Below are 23637 nucleotides of genomic sequence, written 5' to 3' on the forward strand. Positions count from 1 at the left end.
TTTTGAATAGTCTACAGACAACTGCTGCTCCATTATCTAAGAACCCAGTATCACATGAAAGACTGTGGGATAACTCAAAGTCCATCCTCACATACATTACCTCTTAGAGGTTCGTGACACATAAGTACGTTAAAGTACAGTTGAATTGGCCGGGAATCGGACCCCGGTCTCCCGCGTGCTAGGCGAGAATTCTGCCACTGAACCACCAATAATTACAAGATATGCTATTTTCCAACTGTTTTTTTTGGCATCCTTTCCCCATATTATTTTAGGGGAGGAGCTTACATAAATGTTTCGAAAACAAAAAGTTCAAGATATTTCTTTTCTTTTGAATAGTCTACAGACTACTGCTGCTCCATTATCTAAGAACCCAGTATCACATGAAAGACTGTGGGATAACTCAAACTCCATCATCACATCCATTACCTCTTTGAGGTTCGTGACACATAAGTATGTTAAAATACAGCTGCATTGGCCGGGAATCGGACCCGGGTCTCCCGCGTGGCAGGCAAGAATTTTACCACTGAACCACCAATGCTTACAACATACGCTATTTTCCAACTTTTTTTTTTGGCATCCTTTCCCCATATTATTTTAGGGGAGGAGCTTACATAAATGTTTCGAAAACAAAAAGTTCAAGATATTTATTTTCTTGTCTTTTGAATAGTCTCCAGACAACTGCTGCTCCATTATCTAAGAACCCAGTATCACATGAAAGACTGTGGGATAACTCAAACTCCATCCTCACATCCATTACCTCTTTGAGGTTCGTGACACATAAGTACGTTAAAGTACAGTTGCATTGGCCGGGAATCGGACCCGGGTCTCCCGCATGGCAGGCGAGAATTCTACCACTGAACCACCAAGGCTTAAAATATATGCTATTTTCCAACTTTTTTTTTGGCATTCTTTCCCCATATTATTTTAGGGGAGGAGCTTACATAAATGTTTCGAAAACAAAAAGTTCAAGATATTTCTTTTCTTTTGACTAGTCTACAGACTACTGCTGCTCCATTATCTACGAATCCAGTATCACATGAAAGACTGTGGGATAACTCAAAGTCCATCCTCACATCCATTACCTCTTTGAGGTTCATGACACATAAGTACGTTAAAGTACAGTTTCATTGGCCGGGAATCGGACCCGGGTCTCCCGCGTGGCAGGAGAGAATTCTACCACTGAACCACCAATGCTTACAATATATGCTATTTTCCAACTTTTTTTTGGCATCCTTTACCCATATTATTTTAGGGGAGGAGCTTACATAAATGTTTCGAAAACAAAAAGTTCAAGATATTTCTTTTGAATAGTCTACAGACTACTGCTGCTCCATTATCTACGAACCCAGTATCACATGAAAGACTGTGGGATAACTCAAACTCCATCCTCACATCCATTACCTCTTTGAGGTTCGTGACACATAAGTACGTTAAAGTACAGTTGCATTGGCCGGGAATCGGACCCGGGTCTCCCGCGTGGCAGGCGAGAATTCTACCACTGAACCACCAATGCTTACAAGATATACTATTTTCCAACTTTTTTTTTTGGCATCCTTTCCCCATATTATTTTAGGAGAGGAGGTTACATAAATGTTTCGAAAACAAAAAGTTCAAAATATTTATTTTCTTGTCTTTTGAATAGTCTCCAGACAACTGCTGCTCCATTATCTAAGAACCCAGTATCACATGAAAGACTGTGGGATAACTCAAACTCCAACCTCACATCCATTACCTCGTTGAGGTTCGTGACACATAAGTACATTAAAGTACAGTTGCATTGGCCGGGAATCAGACACGGGTCTCCCGCGTGGCAGGCAAGAATTCTACCACTGAACCACCAATGCTTACAAGATATGCTATTTTCCAACTTTTTATTTTGGCATCCTTTCCCCATATTATTTTAGGGGAGGAGCTTACATAAATGTTTCGAAAACAAAAAGTTCAAGATATTTCTTTTCTTTTGAATTGTCTACAGACTACTGCTGCTCCATTATCTAAGAACCCAGTATCACATGAAAGACTGTGGGATAACTCAAACTCGATCCTCACATCCATTACCTCTTTGAGGTTCGTGACACATAAGTACGTTAAACTACAGTTGCATTGGCCGGGAATCGGACCCGGGTCTCCCGCGTGGCAGGCGAGAATTCTACCACTTAACCACCAATGCTTACAATATATGCTATTTTCCAACTTTTTTTTTGGCATCTTTTCCCCATATTATTTTAGGGGAGGAGCTTACATAAATGTTTCGAAAACAAAAAGTTCAAGATATTTCTTTTCTTTTGAATAGTCTACAGACTACTGCTGCTCCATTATCTACGAACCCAGTATCACATGAAAGACTGTGGGATAACTCAAACTCCATCCTCACATCCATTACCTCTTTGAGGTTCGTGACACATAAGTACAGTTGCATTGGCCGGGAATCGGACCCGGGTCTCCCGCGTGGCAGGCGAGAATTCTACCACTGAACCATCCATCCATCCATCCATTATCTTCCGCTGGTCCGGGGATCGGGTCGCGGGGGCAGCAGCTTGAGCAAAGAGACCCAGACGTCCCTGTCCCCGGCCACTTCCTCCAGCTCTTCTGGGGGGACCCCGAGGCGTTCCCAGGCCAGCCGAGAGACATAGTCTCTCCAACGTGTCCTGGGTCTTCCCCGGGGCCTCCTCCCAGTGGGACGGGCCCGGAACACCTCACCGGGGAGGCGTCCAGGAGGCATTCTCACCAGATGCCCGAGCCACCTCATCTGACTCCTCTCGATGCGGAGGAGCAGCGGTTCTACTCCGAGCCCCTCCCGGATGACCGAGCTTCTCACCCTATCTCTAAGGGAGAGCCCAGACACCCTGCGGAGGAAACTCATTTCGGCCGCTTGTATTCGCGATCTCGTTCTTTCGGTCACTACCCACAGCTCGTGACCATAGGTGAGGGTAGGAACATAGATTGACCGGTAAATCGAGAGCTTCGCCTTCTGGCTCAGCTCCTTCTTCACCACGACGGGCCGGTGCAGAGCCCGCATCACTGCAGACGCCGCACCAATCCGTCTGTCAATCTCCTGTTCCATTCGTCCCTCACTCGTGAACAAGACCCCGAGATACTTGAACTCCTCCACTTGGGGAAGGATCTCATTCCCGACCCGAAGAGAGCATTCCACCCTTTTCCGGCTGAAGACCATGGTCTCAGATTTTGAGGTGCTGATGGTCATCCCAGCCGCTTCACACTCGGCTGCGAACCGCTCCAGTGAGAGCTGAAGGTCACGGCCTGACGACGCCAACAGAACCAAATCGTCCGCAAAAAGCAGAGACCCGATTCTGAGGTCGCCAAACCGGACCCCCTCAACGCCCTGGCTGCGCCTAGAAATTCTGTCCATAAAAATTATATACAGAATCGGTGACAAAGGGCAGCCCTGACGGAGTCCAACCCTCACAGGAAACATGTCCGACTTACTGCCGGCAATGCGGACCAAACTCTGACACCGGTCATACAGAGACCGAACAGCCCATATCAAGGAGTCCGGCACTCCATACTCCCGGAGAACCCCCCACAAGAGTCCCCGAGGGACACGGTCGAACGCCTTCTCCAAGTCCACAAAACACATGTAGACCGGTTGGGCGAACTCCCATGCACCCTCCAGGATCCTGCGGAGGGTATAGAGCTGGTCCACTGTTCCACGGCCAGGACGAAAACCACACTGCACCTCCTGAATCCGAGATTCGACTATCCGGCGGATCCTCCTCTCCAGTACCCCCGAAAAGACCTTACCAGGGAGGCTGAGGAGTGTGATCCCCCTATAGTTGGAACACACCCTCCGGTCCCCCTTTTTAAAGAGGGGGACCACCACCCCGATCTGCCAGTCCAGAGGCACTGCCCCCGATGTCCACGCGATGCTGCAGAGGCGTGTCAACCAAGACAGCCCCACAACATCCAGAGCCTTGAGGAACTCAGGACGGACCTCATCCACCCCCGGGGCCTTGCCACCGAGGAGTTTTTTGACCACCTCGGCAACCTCAGCCCCAGAAATGGGAGGTCCCACGTCCGAGCTCCCCAACTCTGCTTCCTCATCGGAAGGCGTGTCGGTAGGATTGAGGAGGCCCTCGAAGTACTCCCCCCACCGACTCACGACGTCCCTAGTTGAAGTCAGCAGAGCCCCGCCCTCACCATACACGGTGTTGACGATGCACCGCTTCCCCCCCCTGAGCCGCCGGATGGTGGACCAGAATCTCCTCGAGGCCGTCCGGAAATCGTTCTCCATGGCCTCCCCGAACTCCTCCCAAGCCCGAGTTTTTGCCTCAGCAACCGCCGAGGCTGCGTTCCGCTTGGCCTGTCGGTACCCATCAGCTGCTTCCAGAGTCCCACTGGCCAAAAAGGCCCGATAGGACTCCTTCTTCAGCTTGACGGCCTCCCTCACCACTGGGGTCCACCAGCGGGTTCGGGGATTGCCGCCACGACAGGCACCGACCACCTTGTGGCCACAGCTCCGGTCGGCCGCCTCAACAATGGAGGCACGGAACATGGCCCATTCGGGCTCAATGTCCCCCACCTCCCCCGGGACATGGTTGAAGCTCTGCCGGAGGTGGGAGTTGAAACTCCTCCTTACAGGGGATTCCGCCAGCCGTTCCCAGCAGACCCTCACAATACGTTTGGGCCTGCCAGGTCTGACCGGCTTCCTCCCCCACCAGCGGAGCCAACTCACCACCAGGTGGTGATCAGTTGACAGCTCCGCCCCTCTCTTCACCCGAGTGTCCAGGACATACGGCCGCAAGTCCGATGATACGACTACAAAGTCGATCATCGAGCTGCGGCCTAGGGTGTCCTGGTGCCAAGTGCACATATGGACACCCTTATGCCTGAACATGGTGTTCGTTATGGACAATCCGTGACGAGCACAGAAGTCCAACAACAAAACACCACTCTGATTCAGATCGGGGGGGCCGTTCCTCCCAATCACGCCCCTCCAGGTCTCACTGTCATTGCCCATGTGAGCATTGAAGTCCCCCAGCAGGACGAGGGAGTCTCCCGGAGGAGCACTCTCTAGTGCCTCCTCCAGGGACTCCAAAAAGGGTGGGTACTCTGAACTGCCGTTCGGTGCATAAGCACAAACAACAGTCAGGACCCGTCCCCCCACCCTAAGGCGGAGGGAGGCTACCCTCTCGTCTACCGGGGTAAACCCCAATGTACAGGCGCACAGCTGGGGGGCGATAAGTATGCCCACACCTGCTTTACGCCTCTCACCGCGGGCAACTCCAGAGTGGAAGAGAGTCCAACCCCTCTCGAGGAGGCTGGTTCCGGAGCCCAAGCCATGCGTCGAGGTGAGTCCGACTATATCTAGCCGGAACCGCTCAGCCTCGCGCACCAGCTCAGGCTCCTTCCCCAGCAGAGAGGTGACGTTCCACGTCCCAAGAGCCAGCTTCAGTAGCCGAGGATCAGACCGCCAAGGTCCCCGCCTTCGGCTGCCGCCCAGCTCACATTGCACCCGACCCCCATGGCCCCTCCCACGGGTGGTGAGCCCGTAGGAAGAGGAACCACTGAACCACCAATAATTACAAGATATGCTATTTTCCAACTCTTTTTTTTGGCATCCTTTCCCCATATTATTTTAGGGGAGGAGCTTACATAAATGTTTCGAAAACAAAAAGTTCAAGATATTTCTTTTCTTTTGAATAGTCTCCAGACTGCTGCTCCATTATCTACGAACTCAGTATCACATGAAAGACTGTGGGATAACTCAAACTCGATCCTCACATCCATTACCTCTTTGAGGTTCGTGACACATAAGTACGTTAAAGTACAGTTGCATTGGCCGGGAATCGGACCCGGGTCTCCCGCGTGGCAGGCGAGAATTCTACCACTGAACCACCAATGCTTACAAGATATGCTATTTTCCAACTTTTTTTTTTGGCATCCTTTCCCCATATTATTTTAGGGGAGGAGCTTACATAAATGTTTCGAAAACAAAAAGTTCAAAATATTTCTTTTCTTGTCTTTTGAATAGTCTCCAGACAACTGCTGCTCCATTATCTAAGAACCCAGTATCACATGAAAGACTGTGGGATAACTCAAAGTCCATCCTCACATCCATTACCTCTTTGAGGTTCGTGACACATAAGTACATTAAAGTACAGTTGCATTGGCCGGGAATCGGACCCGGGTCTCCCGCGTGGCAGGCGAGAATTCTACCACTGAACCACTAATGCTTACAAGATATGCTATTTTCCAACTTTTTTTTTTTGGGCATCCTTTCCCCATATTATTTTAGGGGAGGAGCTTACATAAATGTTTCGAAAACAAAAAGTTCAAAATATTTCTTTTCTTGTCTTTTGAATAGTCTCCAGACAACTGCTGCTCCATTATCTAAGAACCCAGTATCACATGAAAGACTGTGGGATAACTCAAAGTCCATCCTCACATCCATTACCTCTTTGAGGTTCGTGACACATAAGTACATTAAAGTACAGTTGCATTGGCCGGGAATCGGACCCAGGTCTCCCGCGTGGCAGGCGAGAATTCTATCACTGAACCACCAATAATTACAAGATATGCTATTTTCCAACTTTTTTTTTTGGCATCTTTTCCCCATATTATTTTAGGGGAGGAGCTTACATAAATGTTTCGAAAACAAAAAGTTCAAAATATTTATTTTCTTTTGAATTGTCTACAGACTACTGCTGCTCCATTATCTACGAACCCAGTATCACATGAAAGACTGTGGGATAACTCAAACTCCATCCTCACATTGATTACCTCGTTGAGGTAAGTACGTTAAAGACAGTGGGACAAAATTATTTTCTGTCTTACTTACAAAACAATAAATTGTCCACCTTTTTCTTTTAATTTTTTGTGTCTGAAGGGTTTAGATAGGTCTGATTGTCACACTTCTCAGTAGTTAGCAATGCCAAACCCCAAAAGGAAAAAAATAACTGTTGCATTGGCCGGGAATCGAACCCGGGCCTCCCGCGTGGCAGGCGAGAATTCTACCACTGAACCACCAATGCTTAGAAAGCAACATTTTTTTCACCATTTTTTTTCCCGTCCCTCTGTCTCACTCTTTCCCCCACTTTCTTTTAGGGGAGAACATTCCAAAGTACAAAGACTTCCCGAGTTTCCAACAGCAACAACTCAGAAGTCTTTTTAGACCGATGGGATGCAATTATTTAACACCCCTACACTTAGGGCTCTAACACACAGAGTCGGAGGTGCTGATACTGCTGGTGATGCCTTGTAATCGGTCACCGCATCATCAAGAGTCCTGGAAAACGGCTGCAGACCCTGACACTGCCAACCCTCACCGAGCCATAGCATTAATGCTCAGACAGTGGGAATAAATTATTTTCAATATCATTTTAGGGGAGGAGCTTACATAAATGTTTCGAAAACAAAAAGTTCAAGATATTTCTTTTCTTTTGAATAGTCTCCAGACTGCTGCTCCATTATCTACGAACCCAGTATCACATGAAAGACTGTGGGATAACTCAAACTCGATCCTCACATCCATTACCTCTTTGAGGTTCGTGACACATAAGTACGTTAAAGTACAGTTGCATTGGCCGGGAATCGGACCCGGGTCTCCCGCGTGGCAGGCGAGAATGCTACCACTGAACCACCAATGCTTACAATATATGCTATTTTCCAACTTTTTTTTTGGCATTCTTTCCCCATATTATTTTAGGGGAGGAGCTTACATAAATGTTTCGAAAACAAAAAGTTCAAAATATTTCTTTTCTTGTCTTTTGAATAGTCTCCAGACAACTGCTGCTCCATTATCTAAGAACCCAGTATCACATGAAAGACTGTGGGATAACTCAAAGTCCATCCTCACATCCATTACCTCTTAGAGGTTCGTGACACATAAGTACGTTAAAGTACAGTTGAATTGGCCGGGAATCGGACCCGGGTCTCCCGCGTGCTAGGCGAGAATTCTGCCACTGAACCACCAATAATTACAAGATATGCTATTTTCCAACAGTTTTTTTTGGCATCCTTTCCCCATATTATTTTAGGGGAGGAGCTTACATAAATGTTTCGAAAACAAAAAGTTCAAGATATTTATTTTCTTTTGAATAGTCTACAGACTACTGCTGCTCCATTATCTACGAATCCAGTATCACATGAAAGACTGTGGGATAACTCAAACTCCATCCTCACATCCATTACCTCTTTGAGGTTCGTGACACATAAGTATGTTAAAGTACAGCTGCATTGGCCGGGAATCGGAACCGGGTCTCCCGCGTGGCAGGTGAGAATTCTACCACTGAACCACCAATGCTTACAAGATATGCTATTTTCCAACTTTTTTTTTTGGCATCCTTTCCCCATATTATTTTAGGGGAGGAGCTTACATAAATGTTTCGAAAACAAAAAGTTCAAGATATTTCTTTTCTTTTGAATAGTCTACAGACAACTGCTAATCCATTATCTACGAACCCAGTATCACATGAAAGACTGTGGGATAACTCAAAGTCCATCCTCACATCCATTACCTCTTTGAGGTTCGTGACACATAAGTACGTTAAAGTACAGTTGCATTGGCCGGGAATCGGACCCCAGTCTCCCGCGTGGCAGGCGTGAATTCTACCACAGAACCACCAATGCTTACAACATATGCTATTTTCCAACTTTTTTTTTTTGGCATCCTTTCCCCATATTATTTTAGGGGAGGAGCTTACATAAATGTTTCGAAAACAAAAAGTTCAAGATATTTCTTTTCTTTTGAATAGTCTACAGACTACTGCTGCTCCATTATCTACGAACCGAGTATCACATGAAAGACTGTGGGATAACTCAAACTCCATCCTCAAATACATTACCTCTTTGAGGTTCGTGACACATAAGTACATTAAAGTACAGTTGCATTGGCCGGGAATCGGACCCGGGTCTCCCGCGTGGCAGGCGAGAATTCTACCACTGAACCACCAATGCTTACAATATATGCTATTTTCCAACTTTTTTTTTGGCATCCTTTCCCCATATTATTTTAGGGGAGGAGCTTACATAAATGTTTCGAAAACAAAAAGTTCAAAATATTTCTTTTCTTGTCTTTTGAATAGTCTCCAGAAAACTGCTGCTCCATTATCTAAGAACCCAGTATCACATGAAAGACTGTGGGATAACTCAAAGTCCATCCTCACATCCATTACCTCTTTGAGGTTCGTGACACATAAGTACGTTAAAGTACAGTTGCATTGGCCGGGAATCGGACCCGGGTCTCCCGCGTGGCAGGCGAGAATTCTACCACTGAACCACCAATGCTTACAAGATATGCTATTTTCCAACTTTTTTTTTGGCATCCTTTCCCCATATTATTTTAGGGGAGGTGCTTACATAAATGTTTCGAAAACAAAAAGTTCAAAATATTTATTTTCTTGTCTTTTGAATATTCTCCAGACAACTGCTGCTCCATTATCTAAGAACCCAGTATCACATGAGAGACTGTGGGATAACTCAAAGTCCATCCTCACATCCATTACCTCTTTGAGGTTCGTGACACATAAGTACGTTAAAGTACAGTTGCATTGGCCGGGAATCGGACCCCGGTCTTCCGCGTGGCAGGCGAGAATTCTACCACTGAACCACCAATGCTTACAATATATGCAATTTTCCAACTTTTTTTTTGGCACCCTTTCCTCATATTATTTTAGGGGAGGAGCTTACATAAATGTTTCGAAAACAAAAAGTTCAAGATATTTCTTTTCTTTTGAATAGTCTCCAGACTACTGCTGCTCCATTATCTACGAACCCAGTATCACATGAAAGACTGTGGGATAACTCAAACTCGATCCTCACATCCATTACCTCTTTGAGGTTCGTGACACATAAGTACGTTAAAGTACAGTTGCATTGGCCGGGAATCGGACCCGGGTCTCCCGCGTGGCAGGCGAGAATTCTACAACTGAACCACCAATGCTTACAATATATTCTATTTTCCAACTTTTTTTTTGGCATTCTTTCCCCATATTATTTTAGGGGAGGAGCTTACATAAATGTTTCGAAAACAAAAAGTTCAAGATATTTCTTTTCTTTTGAATAGTCTACAGACTACTGCTGCTCCATTATCTACGAACCGAGTATCACATGAAAGACTGTGGGATAACTCAAACTCCATCCTCACATACATTACCTCTTTGAGGTTCGTGACACATAAGTACGTTAAAGTACAGTTGCATTGGCCGGGAATCGGACCCGGGTCTCCCGCGTGGCAGGCGAGAATGCTACCACTGAACCACCAATGCTTACAATATATGCTTTTTTCCAACTTTTTTTTTGGCATTCTTTCCCCATATTATTTTAGGGGAGGAGCTTACATAAATGTTTCGAAAACAAAAAGTTCAAAATATTTCTTTTCTTGTCTTTTGAATAGTCTCCAGACAACTGCTGCTCCATTATCTAAGAACCCAGTATCACATGAAAGACTGTGGGATAACTCAAAGTCCATCCTCACATCCATTACCTCTTAGAGGTTCGTGACACATAAGTACGTTAAAGTACAGTTGAATTGGCCGGGAATCGGACCCGGGTCTCCCGCGTGCTAGGCGAGAATTCTGCCACTGAACCACCAATAATTACAAGATATGCTATTTTCCAACTGTTTTTTTTGGCATCCTTTCCCCATATTATTTTAGGGGAGGAGCTTACATAAATGTTTCGAAAACAAAAAGTTCAAAATATTTCTTTTCTTGTCTTTTGAATAGTCTCCAGACAACTGCTGCTCCATTATCTAAGAACCCAGTATCACATGAAAGACTGTGGGATAACTCAAAGTCCATCCTCACATCCATTACCTCTTAGAGGTTCGTGACACATAAGTACGTTAAAGTACAGTTGAATTGGCCGGGAATCGGACCCGGGTCTCCCGCGTGCTAGGCGAGAATTCTGCCACTGAACCACCAATAATTACAAGATATGCTATTTTCCAACTGTTTTTTTTGGCATCCTTTCCCCATATTATTTTAGGGGAGGAGCTTACATAAATGTTTCGAAAACAAAAAGTTCAAAATATTTATTTTCTTGTCTTTTGAATATTCTCCAGACAACTGCTGCTCCATTATCTAAGAACCCAGTATCACATGAGAGACTGTGGGATAACTCAAAGTCCATCCTCACATCCATTACCTCTTTGAGGTTCGTGACACATAAGTACGTTAAAGTACAGTTGCATTGGCCGGGAATCGGACCCCGGTCTTCCGCGTGGCAGGCGAGAATTCTACCACTGAACCACCAATGCTTACAATATATGCAATTTTCCAACTTTTTTTTTGGCATCCTTTCCTCATATTATTTTAGGGGAGGAGCTTACATAAATGTTTCGAAAACAAAAAGTTCAAGATATTTCTTTTCTTTTGAATAGTCTACAGACTACTGCTGCTCCATTATCTACGAACCCAGTATCACATGAAAGACTGTGGGATAACTTAAACTCCATCCTCACATCCATTACCTCTTTGAGGTTCGTGACACATAAGTATGTTAAAGTACAGCTGCATTGGCCGGGAATCGAACCCAGGTCTCCCGCGTGGCAGGCGAGAATTCTACCACTGAACCACCAATGCTTACAAGATATGCTATTTTCCAACTTTTTTTTTTGGCATCCTTTCCCCATATCATTTTAGGGGAGGAGGTTACATAAATGTTTCGAAAACAAAAAGTTCAAGATATTTCTTTTCTTGTCTTTTGAGTAGTCTCCAGACTACTGCTGCTCCATTATCTACGAACCCAGTATCACATGAAAGACTGTGGGATAACTCAAACTCGATCCTTACATCCATTACCTCTTTGAGGTTCGTGACACATAAGTACGTTAAAGTACAGTTGCATTGTTCAGGAATCGGACCCGGGTCTCCCGCGTGGCAGGCGAGAATTCTACCACTGAACCACCAATGCTTACAATGTATGCAATTTTCCAACTTTTTTTTTGGCATCCTTTCCCCATATTATTTTAGGGGAGGAGCTTACATAAATGTTTCGAAAACAAAAAGTTCAAGATATTTCTTTTCTTTTGAATAGTCTACAGACTACTGCTGCTCCATTACCTACGAACCCAGTATCACATGAAAGACTGTGGGATAACTCAAACTCCATCCTCACATCCATTACCTCTTTGAGGTTCGTGACACATAAGTATGTTAAAGTACAGCTGCATTGGCCGGGAATCGGACCCGGGTCTCCCGCGTGGCAGGCGAGAATTCTACCACTGAACCACCAATGCTTACAACATATGTTATTTTCCAACTATTTTTTTTGGCATCCTTTCCCCATATTATTTTAGGGGAGGAGGTTACATAAATGTTTCGAAAACAAAAAGTTCAAGATATTTCTTTTCTTTTGAATAGTCTACAGACTACTGCTGCTCCATTATCTACGAATCCAGTATCACATGAAAGACTGTGGGATAACTCAAACTCCATCCTCACATACATTAACTCTTTGAGGTTCGTGACACATAAGTACGTTAAAGTACAGTTGCATTGGCCGGGAATCGGACCCGGGTCTCCCGCGTGGCAGGCGAGAATGCTACCACTGAACCACCAATGCTTACAATATATGCTATTTTCCAACTTTTTTTTTGGCATTCTTTCCCCATATTATTTTAGGGGAGGAGCTTACATAAATGTTTCGAAAACAAAAAGTTCAAAATATTTCTTTTCTTGTCTTTTGAATAGTCTCCAGACAACTGCTGCTCCATTATCTAAGAACCCAGTATCACATGAAAGACTGTGGGATAACTCAAAGTCCATCCTCACATCCATTACCTCTTAGAGGTTCGTGACACATAAGTACGTTAAAGTACAGTTGAATTGGCCGGGAATCGGACCCAGGTCTCCCGCGTGCTAGGCGAGAATTCTGCCACTGAACCACCAAAAATTACAAGATATGCTATTTTCCAACTTTTTTTTTTGGCATCCTTTCCCCATATTATTTTAGGGGAGGAGCTTACATAAATGTTTCGAAAACAAAAAGTTCAAGATATTTCTTTTCTTTTGAATAGTCTACAGACAACTGCTGCTCCATTATCTAAGAACCCAGTATCACATGAAAGACTGTGGGATAACTCAAAGTCCATCCTCACATCCATTACCTCTTTGAGGTTCGTGACACATAAGTACGTTAAAGTACAGTTGCATTGGCCGGGAATCGGACCCCGGTCTCCCGCGTGGCAGGCGTGAATTCTACCAAAGAACCAACAATGCTTACAACATATGCTATTTTCCAACTTTTTTTTTTTGGCATCCTTTCCCCATATTATTTTAGGGGAGGAGCTTACATAAATGTTTCGAAAACAAAAAGTTCAAAATATTTCTTTTCTTGTCTTTTGAATAGTCTCCAGACAACTGCTGCTCCATTATCTAAGAACCCAGTATCACATGAAAGACTGTGGGATAACTCAAAGTCCATCCTCACATCCATTACCTCTTAGAGGTTCGTGACACATAAGTACGTTAAAGTACAGTTGAATTGGCCGGGAATCGGACCCGGGTCTCCCGCGTGCTAGGCGAGAATTCTGCCACTGAACCACCAATAATTACAAGATATGCTATTTTCCAACTGTTTTTTTTGGCATCCTTTCCCCATATTATTTTAGGGGAGGAGCTTACATAAATGTTTCGAAAACAAAAAGTTCAAAATATTTCTTTTCTTGTCTTTTGAATAGTCTCCAGACAACTGCTGCTCCATTATCTAAGAACCCAGTATCACATGAAAGACTGTGGGATAACTCAAAGTCCATCCTCACATCCATTACCTCTTAGAGGTTCGTGACACATAAGTACGTTAAAGTACAGTTGAATTGGCCGGGAATCGGACCCGGGTCTCCCGCGTGCTAGGCGAGAATTCTGCCACTGAACCACCAATAATTACAAGATATGCTATTTTCCAACTGTTTTTTTTGGCATCCTTTCCCCATATTATTTTAGGGGAGGAGCTTACATAAATGTTTCGAAAACAAAAAGTTCAAGATATTTATTTTCTTTTGAATAGTCTACAGACTACTGCTGCTCCATTATCTACGAACCCAGTATCACATGAAAGACTGTGGGATAACTTAAACTCCATCCTCACATCCATTACCTCTTTGAGGTTCGTGACACATAAGTATGTTAAAGTACAGCTGCATTGGCCGGGAATCGAACCCAGGTCTCCCGCGTGGCAGGCGAGAATTCTACCACTGAACCACCAATGCTTACAAGATATGCTATTTTCCAACTTTTTTTTTTGGCATCCTTTCCCCATATCATTTTAGGGGAGGAGGTTACATAAATGTTTCGAAAACAAAAAGTTCAAGATATTTCTTTTCTTGTCTTTTGAGTAGTCTCCAGACTACTGCTGCTCCATTATCTACGAACCCAGTATCACATGAAAGACTGTGGGATAACTCAAACTCGATCCTTACATCCATTACCTCTTTGAGGTTCGTGACACATAAGTACGTTAAAGTACAGTTGCATTGTTCAGGAATCGGACCCGGGTCTCCCGCGTGGCAGGCGAGAATTCTACCACTGAACCACCAATGCTTACAATGTATGCAATTTTCCAACTTTTTTTTTGGCATCCTTTCCCCATATTATTTTAGGGGAGGAGCTTACATAAATGTTTTGAAAACAAAAAGTTCAAGATATTTCTTTTCTTTTGAATAGTCTACAGACTACTGCTGCTCCATTACCTACGAACCCAGTATCACATGAAAGACTGTGGGATAACTCAAACTCCATCCTCACATCCATTACCTCTTTGAGGTTCGTGACACATAAGTATGTTAAAGTACAGCTGCATTGGCCGGGAATCGGACCCGGGTCTCCCGCGTGGCAGGCGAGAATTCTACCACTGAACCACCAATGCTTACAACATATGCTATTTTCCAACTATTTTTTTTGGCATCCTTTCCCCATATTATTTTAGGGGAGGAGGTTACATAAATGTTTCGAAAACAAAAAGTTCAAGATATTTCTTTTCTTTTGAATAGTCTACAGACTACTGCTGCTCCATTATCTACGAATCCAGTATCACATGAAAGACTGTGGGATAACTCAAACTCCATCCTCACATACATTAACTCTTTGAGGTTCGTGACACATAAGTACGTTAAAGTACAGTTGCATTGGCCGGGAATCGGACCCGGGTCTCCCGCGTGGCAGGCGAGAATGCTACCACTGAACCACCAATGCTTACAATATATGCTATTTTCCAACTTTTTTTTTGGCATTCTTTCCCCATATTATTTTAGGGGAGGAGCTTACATAAATGTTTCGAAAACAAAAAGTTCAAAATATTTCTTTTCTTGTCTTTTGAATAGTCTCCAGACAACTGCTGCTCCATTATCTAAGAACCCAGTATCACATGAAAGACTGTGGGATAACTCAAAGTCCATCCTCACATCCATTACCTCTTAGAGGTTCGTGACACATAAGTACGTTAAAGTACAGTTGAATTGGCCGGGAATCGGACCCAGGTCTCCCGCGTGCTAGGCGAGAATTCTGCCACTGAACCACCAAAAATTACAAGATATGCTATTTTCCAACTTTTTTTTTTGGCATCCTTTCCCCATATTATTTTAGGGGAGGAGCTTACATAAATGTTTCGAAAACAAAAAGTTCAAGATATTTCTTTTCTTTTGAATAGTCTACAGACAACTGCTGCTCCATTATCTAAGAACCCAGTATCACATGAAAGACTGTGGGATAACTCAAAGTCCATCCTCACATCCATTACCTCTTTGAGGTTCGTGACACATAAGTACGTTAAAGTACAGTTGCATTGGCCGGGAATCGGACCCCGGTCTCCCGCGTGGCAGGCGTGAATTCTACCAAAGAACCAACAATGCTTACAACATATGCTATTTTCCAACTTTTTTTTTTTGGCATCCTTTCCCCATATTATTTTAGGGGAGGAGCTTACATAAATGTTTCGAAAACAAAAAGTTCAAAATATTTCTTTTCTTGTCTTTTGAATAGTCTCCAGACAACTGCTGCTCCATTATCTAAGAACCCAGTATCACATGAAAGACTGTGGGATAACTCAAAGTCCATCCTCACATCCATTACCTCTTAGAGGTTCGTGACACATAAGTACGTTAAAGTACAGTTGAATTGGCCGGGAATCGGACCCGGGTCTCCCGCGTGCTAGGCGAGAATTCTGCCACTGAACCACCAATAATTACAAGATATGCTATTTTCCAACTGTTTTTTTTGGCATCCTTTCCCCATATTATTTTAGGGGAGGAGCTTACATAAATGTTTCGAAAACAAAAAGTTCAAGATATTTATTTTCTTTTGAATAGTCTACAGACTACTGCTGCTCCATTATCTAAGAACCCAGTATCACATGAAAGACTGTGGGATAACTCAAACTCCATCCTCACATCCATTACCTCTTTGAGGTACGTGACACATAAGTATGTTAAAATACAGCTGCATTGGCCGGGAATCGGACCCGGGTCTCCCGCGTGGCAGGCAAGATTTCTACCACTGAACCACCAATGCTTACAACATAGACTATTTTCCAACTTTTTTTTTTGGCATCCTTTCCCCATATTATTTTAGGGGAGGAGCTTACATAAATGTTTCGAAAACAAAAAGTTCAAGATATTTCTTTTCTTTTGAATAGTCTACAGACAACTGCTGCTCCATTATCTAAGAACCCAGTATCACATGAAAGACTGTGGGATAACTCAAAGTCCATCCTCATATCCATTACCTCTTTGAGGTTCGTGACACATAAGTACCTTAAAGTACAGTTGCATAGGCAGGGAATCGGACCAGGGTCTCCCGCGTGGCAGGCGAGAATTCTACCACCGAACCACCAATGCTTACAACATATGCTATTTTCCAACTTTTTTTTTTTGGCATCCTTTCCCCATATTATTTTAGGGGAGGAGCTTACATAAATGTTTCGAAAACAAAAAGTTCAAGATATTTCTTTTCTTTTGAATAGTCTACAGACAACTGCTGCTCCATTATCTACGAACCCAGTATCACATGAAAGACTGTGGGATAACTCAAAGTCCATCCTCACATCCATTACCTCTTTGAGGTTCGTGACACATAAGTACTTTAAAGTACAGTTGCATTGGCCGGGAATCGGACCCGGGTCTCCCGCATGGCAGGCGAGAATTCTACCACTGAACCACCAATGCTTACAGCATGTGCTATTTTCCAACTTTTTTTTTTTGGCATCCTTTCCCCATATTATTTTAGGGGAGGAGCTTACATAAATGTTTCGAAAACAAAAAGTTCAAGATATTTCTTTTCTTGTCTTTTGAATAGTCTCCAGACTACTGCTGCTCCATTATCTACGAACCCAGTATCACATGAAAGACTGTGGGATAACTCAAACTCGATCCTCACATCCATTACCTCTTTGAGGTTCGTGACACATAAGTACGTTAAAGTACAGTTGCATTGGCCGGGAATCGGACCCGGGTCTCCCGCGTGGCAGGCGAGAATTCTACAACTGAACCACCAATGCTTACAATATATGCTATTTTCCAACTTTTTTTTTGGCATTCTTTCCCCATATTATTTTAGGGGAGGAGCTTACATAAATGTTTCGAAAACAAAAAGTTCAAGATATTTCTTTTCTTTTGAATAGTCTACAGACTACTGCTGCTCCATTATCTACGAATCCAGTATCACATGAAAGACTGTGGGATAACTCAAAGTCCATCCTCACATCCATTACCTCTTTGAGGTTCGTGACACATAAGTACGTTAAAGTACAGTTGCATTGGCCGGGAATCGGACCCCGGTCTCCCGCGTGGCAGGCGTCAATTCTACCACAGAACCACCAATGCTTACAACACATGCTATTTTCCAACTTTTTTTTTTTGGCATCCTTTCCCCATATTATTTTAGGGGAGGAGCTTACATAAATGTTTCGAAAACAAAAAGTTCAAGATATTTCTTTTCTTTTGAATAGTCTACAGACAACTGCTGCTCCATTATCTAAGAACCCAGTATCACATGAAAGACTGTGGGATAACTCAAACTCCATCATCACATCCATTACCTCTTTGAGGTTCGTGACACATAAGTATGTTAAAATACAGCTGCATTGGCCGGGAATCGGACCCGGGTCTCCCGCGTGGCAGGCAAGAATTTTACCACTGAACCACCAATGCTTACAACATACGCTATTTTCCAACTTTTTTTTTTGGCATCCTTTCCCCATATTATTTTAGGGGAGGAGCTTACATAAATGTTTCGAAAACAAAAAGTTCAAGATATTTATTTTCTTGTCTTTTGAATAGTCTCCAGACAACTGCTGCTCCATTATCTAAGAACCCAGTATCACATGAAAGACTGTGGGATAACTCAAACTCCATCCTCACATCCATTACCTCTTTGAGGTTCGTGACACATAAGTACGTTAAAGTACAGTTGCATTGGCCGGGAATCGGACCCGGGTCTCCCGCATGGCAGGCGAGAATTCTACCACTGAACCACCAAGGCTTAAAATATATGCTATTTTCCAACTTTTTTTTTGGCATTCTTTCCCCATATTATTTTAGGGGAGGAGCTTACATAAATGTTTCGAAAACAAAAAGTTCAAGATATTTCTTTTGAATAGTCTACAGACTACTGCTGCTCCATTATCTACGAACCCAGTATCACATGAAAGACTGTGGGATAACTCAAACTCCATCCTCATATCCATTACCTCTTTGAGGTTCGTGACACATAAGTACGTTAAAGTACAGTTGCATTGGCCGGGAATCGGACCCGGGTCTCCCGCGTGGCAGGCGAGAATTCTACCACTGAACCACCAATGCTTACAAGATATACTATTTTCCAACTTTTTTTTTTGGCATCCTTTCCCCATATTATTTTAGGAGAGGAGGTTACATAAATGTTTCGAAAACAAAAAGTTCAAAATATTTATTTTCTTGTCTTTTGAATAGTCTCCAGACAACTGCTGCTCCATTATCTAAGAACCCAGTATCACATGAAAGACTGTGGGATAACTCAAACTCCAAACTCACATCCATTACCTCGTTGAGGTTCGTGACACATAAGTACATTAAAGTACAGTTGCATTGGCCGGGAATCAGACACGGGTCTCCCGCGTGGCAGGCAAGAATTCTACCACTGAACCACCAATGCTTACAAGATATGCTATTTTCCAACTTTTTATTTTGGCATCCTTTCCCCATATTATTTTAGGGGAGGAGCTTACATAAATGTTTCGAAAACAAAAAGTTCAAGATATTTCTTTTCTTTTGAATTGTCTACAGACTACTGCTGCTCCATTATCTAAGAACCCAGTATCACATGAAAGACTGTGGGATAACTCAAACTCGATCCTCACATCCATTACCTCTTTGAGGTTCGTGACACATAAGTACGTTAAACTACAGTTGCATTGGCCGGGAATCGGACCCGGGTCTCCCGCGTGGCAGGCGAGAATTCTACCACTTAACCACCAATGCTTACAATATATGCTATTTTCCAACTTTTTTTTTGGCATCTTTTCCCCATATTATTTTAGGGGAGGAGCTTACATAAATGTTTCGAAAACAAAAAGTTCAAGATATTTCTTTTCTTTTGAATAGTCTACAGACTACTGCTGCTCCATTATCTACGAACCCAGTATCACATGAAAGACTGTGGGATAACTCAAACTCCATCCTCACATCCATTACCTCTTTGAGGTTCGTGACACATAAGTACAGTTGCATTGGCCGGGAATCGGACCCGGGTCTCCCGCGTGGCAGGCGAGAATTCTACCACTGAACCATCCATCCATCCATCCATTATCTTCCGCTGGTCCGGGGATCGGGTCGCGGGGGCAGCAGCTTGAGCAAAGAGACCCAGACGTCCCTGTCCCCGGCCACTTCCTCCAGCTCTTCTGGGGGGACCCCGAGGCGTTCCCAGGCCAGCCGAGAGACATAGTCTCTCCAACGTGTCCTGGGTCTTCCCCGGGGCCTCCTCCCAGTGGGACGGGCCCGGAACACCTCACCGGGGAGGCGTCCAGGAGGCATTCTCACCAGATGCCCGAGCCACCTCATCTGACTCCTCTCGATGCGGAGGAGCAGCGGTTCTACTCCGAGCCCCTCCCGGATGACCGAGCTTCTCACCCTATCTCTAAGGGAGAGCCCAGACACCCTGCGGAGGAAACTCATTTCGGCCGCTTGTATTCGCGATCTCGTTCTTTCGGTCACTACCCACAGCTCGTGACCATAGGTGAGGGTAGGAACATAGATTGACCGGTAAATCGAGAGCTTCGCCTTCTGGCTCAGCTCCTTCTTCACCACGACGGGCCGGTGCAGAGCCCGCATCACTGCAGACGCCGCACCAATCCGTCTGTCAATCTCCTGTTCCATTCGTCCCTCACTCGTGAACAAGACCCCGAGATACTTGAACTCCTCCACTTGGGGAAGGATCTCATTCCCGACCCGAAGAGAGCATTCCACCCTTTTCCGGCTGAAGACCATGGTCTCAGATTTTGAGGTGCTGATGGTCATCCCAGCCGCTTCACACTCGGCTGCGAACCGCTCCAGTGAGAGCTGAAGGTCACGGCCTGACGACGCCAACAGAACCAAATCGTCCGCAAAAAGCAGAGACCCGATTCTGAGGTCGCCAAACCGGACCCCCTCAACGCCCTGGCTGCGCCTAGAAATTCTGTCCATAAAAATTATATACAGAATCGGTGACAAAGGGCAGCCCTGACGGAGTCCAACCCTCACAGGAAACATGTCCGACTTACTGCCGGCAATGCGGACCAAACTCTGACACCGGTCATACAGAGACCGAACAGCCCATATCAAGGAGTCCGGCACTCCATACTCCCGGAGAACCCCCCACAAGAGTCCCCGAGGGACACGGTCGAACGCCTTCTCCAAGTCCACAAAACACATGTAGACCGGTTGGGCGAACTCCCATGCACCCTCCAGGATCCTGCGGAGGGTATAGAGCTGGTCCACTGTTCCACGGCCAGGACGAAAACCACACTGCACCTCCTGAATCCGAGATTCGACTATCCGGCGGATCCTCCTCTCCAGTACCCCCGAAAAGACCTTACCAGGGAGGCTGAGGAGTGTGATCCCCCTATAGTTGGAACACACCCTCCGGTCCCCCTTTTTAAAGAGGGGGACCACCACCCCGATCTGCCAGTCCAGAGGCACTGCCCCCGATGTCCACGCGATGCTGCAGAGGCGTGTCAACCAAGACAGCCCCACAACATCCAGAGCCTTGAGGAACTCAGGACGGACCTCATCCACCCCCGGGGCCTTGCCACCGAGGAGTTTTTTGACCACCTCGGCAACCTCAGCCCCAGAAATGGGAGGTCCCACGTCCGAGCTCCCCAACTCTGCTTCCTCATCGGAAGGCGTGTCGGTAGGATTGAGGAGGCCCTCGAAGTACTCCCCCCACCGACTCACGACGTCCCTAGTTGAAGTCAGCAGAGCCCCGCCCTCACCATACACGGTGTTGACGATGCACCGCTTCCCCCCCCTGAGCCGCCGGATGGTGGACCAGAATCTCCTCGAGGCCGTCCGGAAATCGTTCTCCATGGCCTCCCCGAACTCCTCCCAAGCCCGAGTTTTTGCCTCAGCAACCGCCGAGGCTGCGTTCCGCTTGGCCTGTCGGTACCCATCAGCTGCTTCCAGAGTCCCACTGGCCAAAAAGGCCCGATAGGACTCCTTCTTCAGCTTGACGGCCTCCCTCACCACTGGGGTCCACCAGCGGGTTCGGGGATTGCCGCCACGACAGGCACCGACCACCTTGTGGCCACAGCTCCGGTCGGCCGCCTCAACAATGGAGGCACGGAACATGGCCCATTCGGGCTCAATGTCCCCCACCTCCCCCGGGACATGGTTGAAGCTCTGCCGGAGGTGGGAGTTGAAACTCCTCCTTACAGGGGATTCCGCCAGCCGTTCCCAGCAGACCCTCACAATACGTTTGGGCCTGCCAGGTCTGACCGGCTTCCTCCCCCACCAGCGGAGCCAACTCACCACCAGGTGGTGATCAGTTGACAGCTCCGCCCCTCTCTTCACCCGAGTGTCCAGGACATACGGCCGCAAGTCCGATGATACGACTACAAAGTCGATCATCGAGCTGCGGCCTAGGGTGTCCTGGTGCCAAGTGCACATATGGACACCCTTATGCCTGAACATGGTGTTCGTTATGGACAATCCGTGACGAGCACAGAAGTCCAACAACAAAACACCACTCTGATTCAGATCGGGGGGGCCGTTCCTCCCAATCACGCCCCTCCAGGTCTCACTGTCATTGCCCATGTGAGCATTGAAGTCCCCCAGCAGGACGAGGGAGTCTCCCGGAGGAGCACTCTCTAGTGCCTCCTCCAGGGACTCCAAAAAGGGTGGGTACTCTGAACTGCCGTTCGGTGCATAAGCACAAACAACAGTCAGGACCCGTCCCCCCACCCTAAGGCGGAGGGAGGCTACCCTCTCGTCTACCGGGGTAAACCCCAATGTACAGGCGCACAGCTGGGGGGCGATAAGTATGCCCACACCTGCTTTACGCCTCTCACCGCGGGCAACTCCAGAGTGGAAGAGAGTCCAACCCCTCTCGAGGAGGCTGGTTCCGGAGCCCAAGCCATGCGTCGAGGTGAGTCCGACTATATCTAGCCGGAACCGCTCAGCCTCGCGCACCAGCTCAGGCTCCTTCCCCAGCAGAGAGGTGACGTTCCACGTCCCAAGAGCCAGCTTCAGTAGCCGAGGATCAGACCGCCAAGGTCCCCGCCTTCGGCTGCCGCCCAGCTCACATTGCACCCGACCCCCATGGCCCCTCCCACGGGTGGTGAGCCCGTAGGAAGAGGAACCACTGAACCACCAATGCTTACAAGATATGCTATTTTCCAACTCTTTTTTTTGGCATCCTTTCCCCATATTATTTTAGGGGAGGAGCTTACATAAATGTTTCGAAAACAAAAAGTTCAAGATATTTCTTTTCTTTTGAATAGTCTCCAGACTGCTGCTCCATTATCTACGAACTCAGTATCACATGAAAGACTGTGGGATAACTCAAACTCGATCCTCACATCCATTACCTCTTTGAGGTTCGTGACACATAAGTACGTTAAAGTACAGTTGCATTGGCCGGGAATCGGACCCGGGTCTCCCGCGTGGCAGGCGAGAATTCTACCACTGAACCACCAATGCTTACAAGATATGCTATTTTCCAACTTTTTTTTTTGGCATCCTTTCCCCATATTATTTTAGGGGAGGAGCTTACATAAATGTTTCGAAAACAAAAAGTTCAAAATATTTCTTTTCTTGTCTTTTGAATAGTCTCCAGACAACTGCTGCTCCATTATCTAAGAACCCAGTATCACATGAAAGACTGTGGGATAACTCAAAGTCCATCCTCACATCCATTACCTCTTTGAGGTTCGTGACACATAAGTACATTAAAGTACAGTTGCATTGGCCGGGAATCGGACCCAGGTCTCCCGCGTGGCAGGCGAGAATTCTATCACTGAACCACCAATAATTACAAGATATGCTATTTTCCAACTTTTTTTTTTGGCATCTTTTCCCCATATTATTTTAGGGGAGGAGCTTACATAAATGTTTCGAAAACAAAAAGTTCAAAATATTTATTTTCTTTTGAATTGTCTACAGACTACTGCTGCTCCATTATCTACGAACCCAGTATCACATGAAAGACTGTGGGATAACTCAAACTCCATCCT

At 45.7% G+C, this 23637-nt stretch overlaps 1 protein-coding gene and 25 non-coding genes across 26 annotated transcripts in view; all 26 read right to left on the reverse strand.

Moving 5' to 3' along the window:
• ldhd (lactate dehydrogenase D) overlaps positions 1 to 23637 on the reverse strand; it is a 79102-nt gene that overhangs the window by 50267 nt on the left and 5198 nt on the right. The gene's annotated exons all lie outside the window — the stretch shown is intronic.
• Positions 468 to 538, reverse strand: trnag-gcc (transfer RNA glycine (anticodon GCC)). Its single transcript has one exon. It is a non-coding gene; the product is annotated as a tRNA-Gly (tRNA).
• On the reverse strand, positions 799 to 869 carry trnag-gcc (transfer RNA glycine (anticodon GCC)). Its single transcript has one exon. It is a non-coding gene; the product is annotated as a tRNA-Gly (tRNA).
• Positions 1443 to 1513, reverse strand: trnag-gcc (transfer RNA glycine (anticodon GCC)). The gene has a single exon. It is a non-coding gene; the product is annotated as a tRNA-Gly (tRNA).
• On the reverse strand, positions 2100 to 2170 carry trnag-gcc (transfer RNA glycine (anticodon GCC)). The gene has a single exon. It is a non-coding gene; the product is annotated as a tRNA-Gly (tRNA).
• Positions 5793 to 5863, reverse strand: trnag-gcc (transfer RNA glycine (anticodon GCC)). Its single transcript has one exon. It is a non-coding gene; the product is annotated as a tRNA-Gly (tRNA).
• Positions 6124 to 6194, reverse strand: trnag-gcc (transfer RNA glycine (anticodon GCC)). Its single transcript has one exon. It is a non-coding gene; the product is annotated as a tRNA-Gly (tRNA).
• On the reverse strand, positions 6922 to 6992 carry trnag-gcc (transfer RNA glycine (anticodon GCC)). The gene has a single exon. It is a non-coding gene; the product is annotated as a tRNA-Gly (tRNA).
• trnag-gcc (transfer RNA glycine (anticodon GCC)) lies at positions 7537 to 7607 on the reverse strand. The gene has a single exon. It is a non-coding gene; the product is annotated as a tRNA-Gly (tRNA).
• On the reverse strand, positions 8846 to 8916 carry trnag-gcc (transfer RNA glycine (anticodon GCC)). The gene has a single exon. It is a non-coding gene; the product is annotated as a tRNA-Gly (tRNA).
• trnag-gcc (transfer RNA glycine (anticodon GCC)) lies at positions 9176 to 9246 on the reverse strand. Its single transcript has one exon. It is a non-coding gene; the product is annotated as a tRNA-Gly (tRNA).
• Positions 9831 to 9901, reverse strand: trnag-gcc (transfer RNA glycine (anticodon GCC)). Its single transcript has one exon. It is a non-coding gene; the product is annotated as a tRNA-Gly (tRNA).
• trnag-gcc (transfer RNA glycine (anticodon GCC)) lies at positions 10156 to 10226 on the reverse strand. Its single transcript has one exon. It is a non-coding gene; the product is annotated as a tRNA-Gly (tRNA).
• Positions 11473 to 11543, reverse strand: trnag-gcc (transfer RNA glycine (anticodon GCC)). The gene has a single exon. It is a non-coding gene; the product is annotated as a tRNA-Gly (tRNA).
• trnag-gcc (transfer RNA glycine (anticodon GCC)) lies at positions 12129 to 12199 on the reverse strand. The gene has a single exon. It is a non-coding gene; the product is annotated as a tRNA-Gly (tRNA).
• Positions 12455 to 12525, reverse strand: trnag-gcc (transfer RNA glycine (anticodon GCC)). The gene has a single exon. It is a non-coding gene; the product is annotated as a tRNA-Gly (tRNA).
• On the reverse strand, positions 14100 to 14170 carry trnag-gcc (transfer RNA glycine (anticodon GCC)). Its single transcript has one exon. It is a non-coding gene; the product is annotated as a tRNA-Gly (tRNA).
• On the reverse strand, positions 14756 to 14826 carry trnag-gcc (transfer RNA glycine (anticodon GCC)). Its single transcript has one exon. It is a non-coding gene; the product is annotated as a tRNA-Gly (tRNA).
• trnag-gcc (transfer RNA glycine (anticodon GCC)) lies at positions 15082 to 15152 on the reverse strand. Its single transcript has one exon. It is a non-coding gene; the product is annotated as a tRNA-Gly (tRNA).
• trnag-gcc (transfer RNA glycine (anticodon GCC)) lies at positions 17049 to 17119 on the reverse strand. The gene has a single exon. It is a non-coding gene; the product is annotated as a tRNA-Gly (tRNA).
• trnag-gcc (transfer RNA glycine (anticodon GCC)) lies at positions 17381 to 17451 on the reverse strand. Its single transcript has one exon. It is a non-coding gene; the product is annotated as a tRNA-Gly (tRNA).
• On the reverse strand, positions 18033 to 18103 carry trnag-gcc (transfer RNA glycine (anticodon GCC)). The gene has a single exon. It is a non-coding gene; the product is annotated as a tRNA-Gly (tRNA).
• trnag-gcc (transfer RNA glycine (anticodon GCC)) lies at positions 18364 to 18434 on the reverse strand. Its single transcript has one exon. It is a non-coding gene; the product is annotated as a tRNA-Gly (tRNA).
• trnag-gcc (transfer RNA glycine (anticodon GCC)) lies at positions 18684 to 18754 on the reverse strand. Its single transcript has one exon. It is a non-coding gene; the product is annotated as a tRNA-Gly (tRNA).
• On the reverse strand, positions 19341 to 19411 carry trnag-gcc (transfer RNA glycine (anticodon GCC)). Its single transcript has one exon. It is a non-coding gene; the product is annotated as a tRNA-Gly (tRNA).
• trnag-gcc (transfer RNA glycine (anticodon GCC)) lies at positions 23034 to 23104 on the reverse strand. The gene has a single exon. It is a non-coding gene; the product is annotated as a tRNA-Gly (tRNA).

This window comes from Odontesthes bonariensis, chromosome 7 (genome assembly GCF_027942865.1).
Source record: "Odontesthes bonariensis isolate fOdoBon6 chromosome 7, fOdoBon6.hap1, whole genome shotgun sequence".
Taxonomy (NCBI): Eukaryota; Metazoa; Chordata; class Actinopteri; order Atheriniformes; family Atherinopsidae; genus Odontesthes; species Odontesthes bonariensis.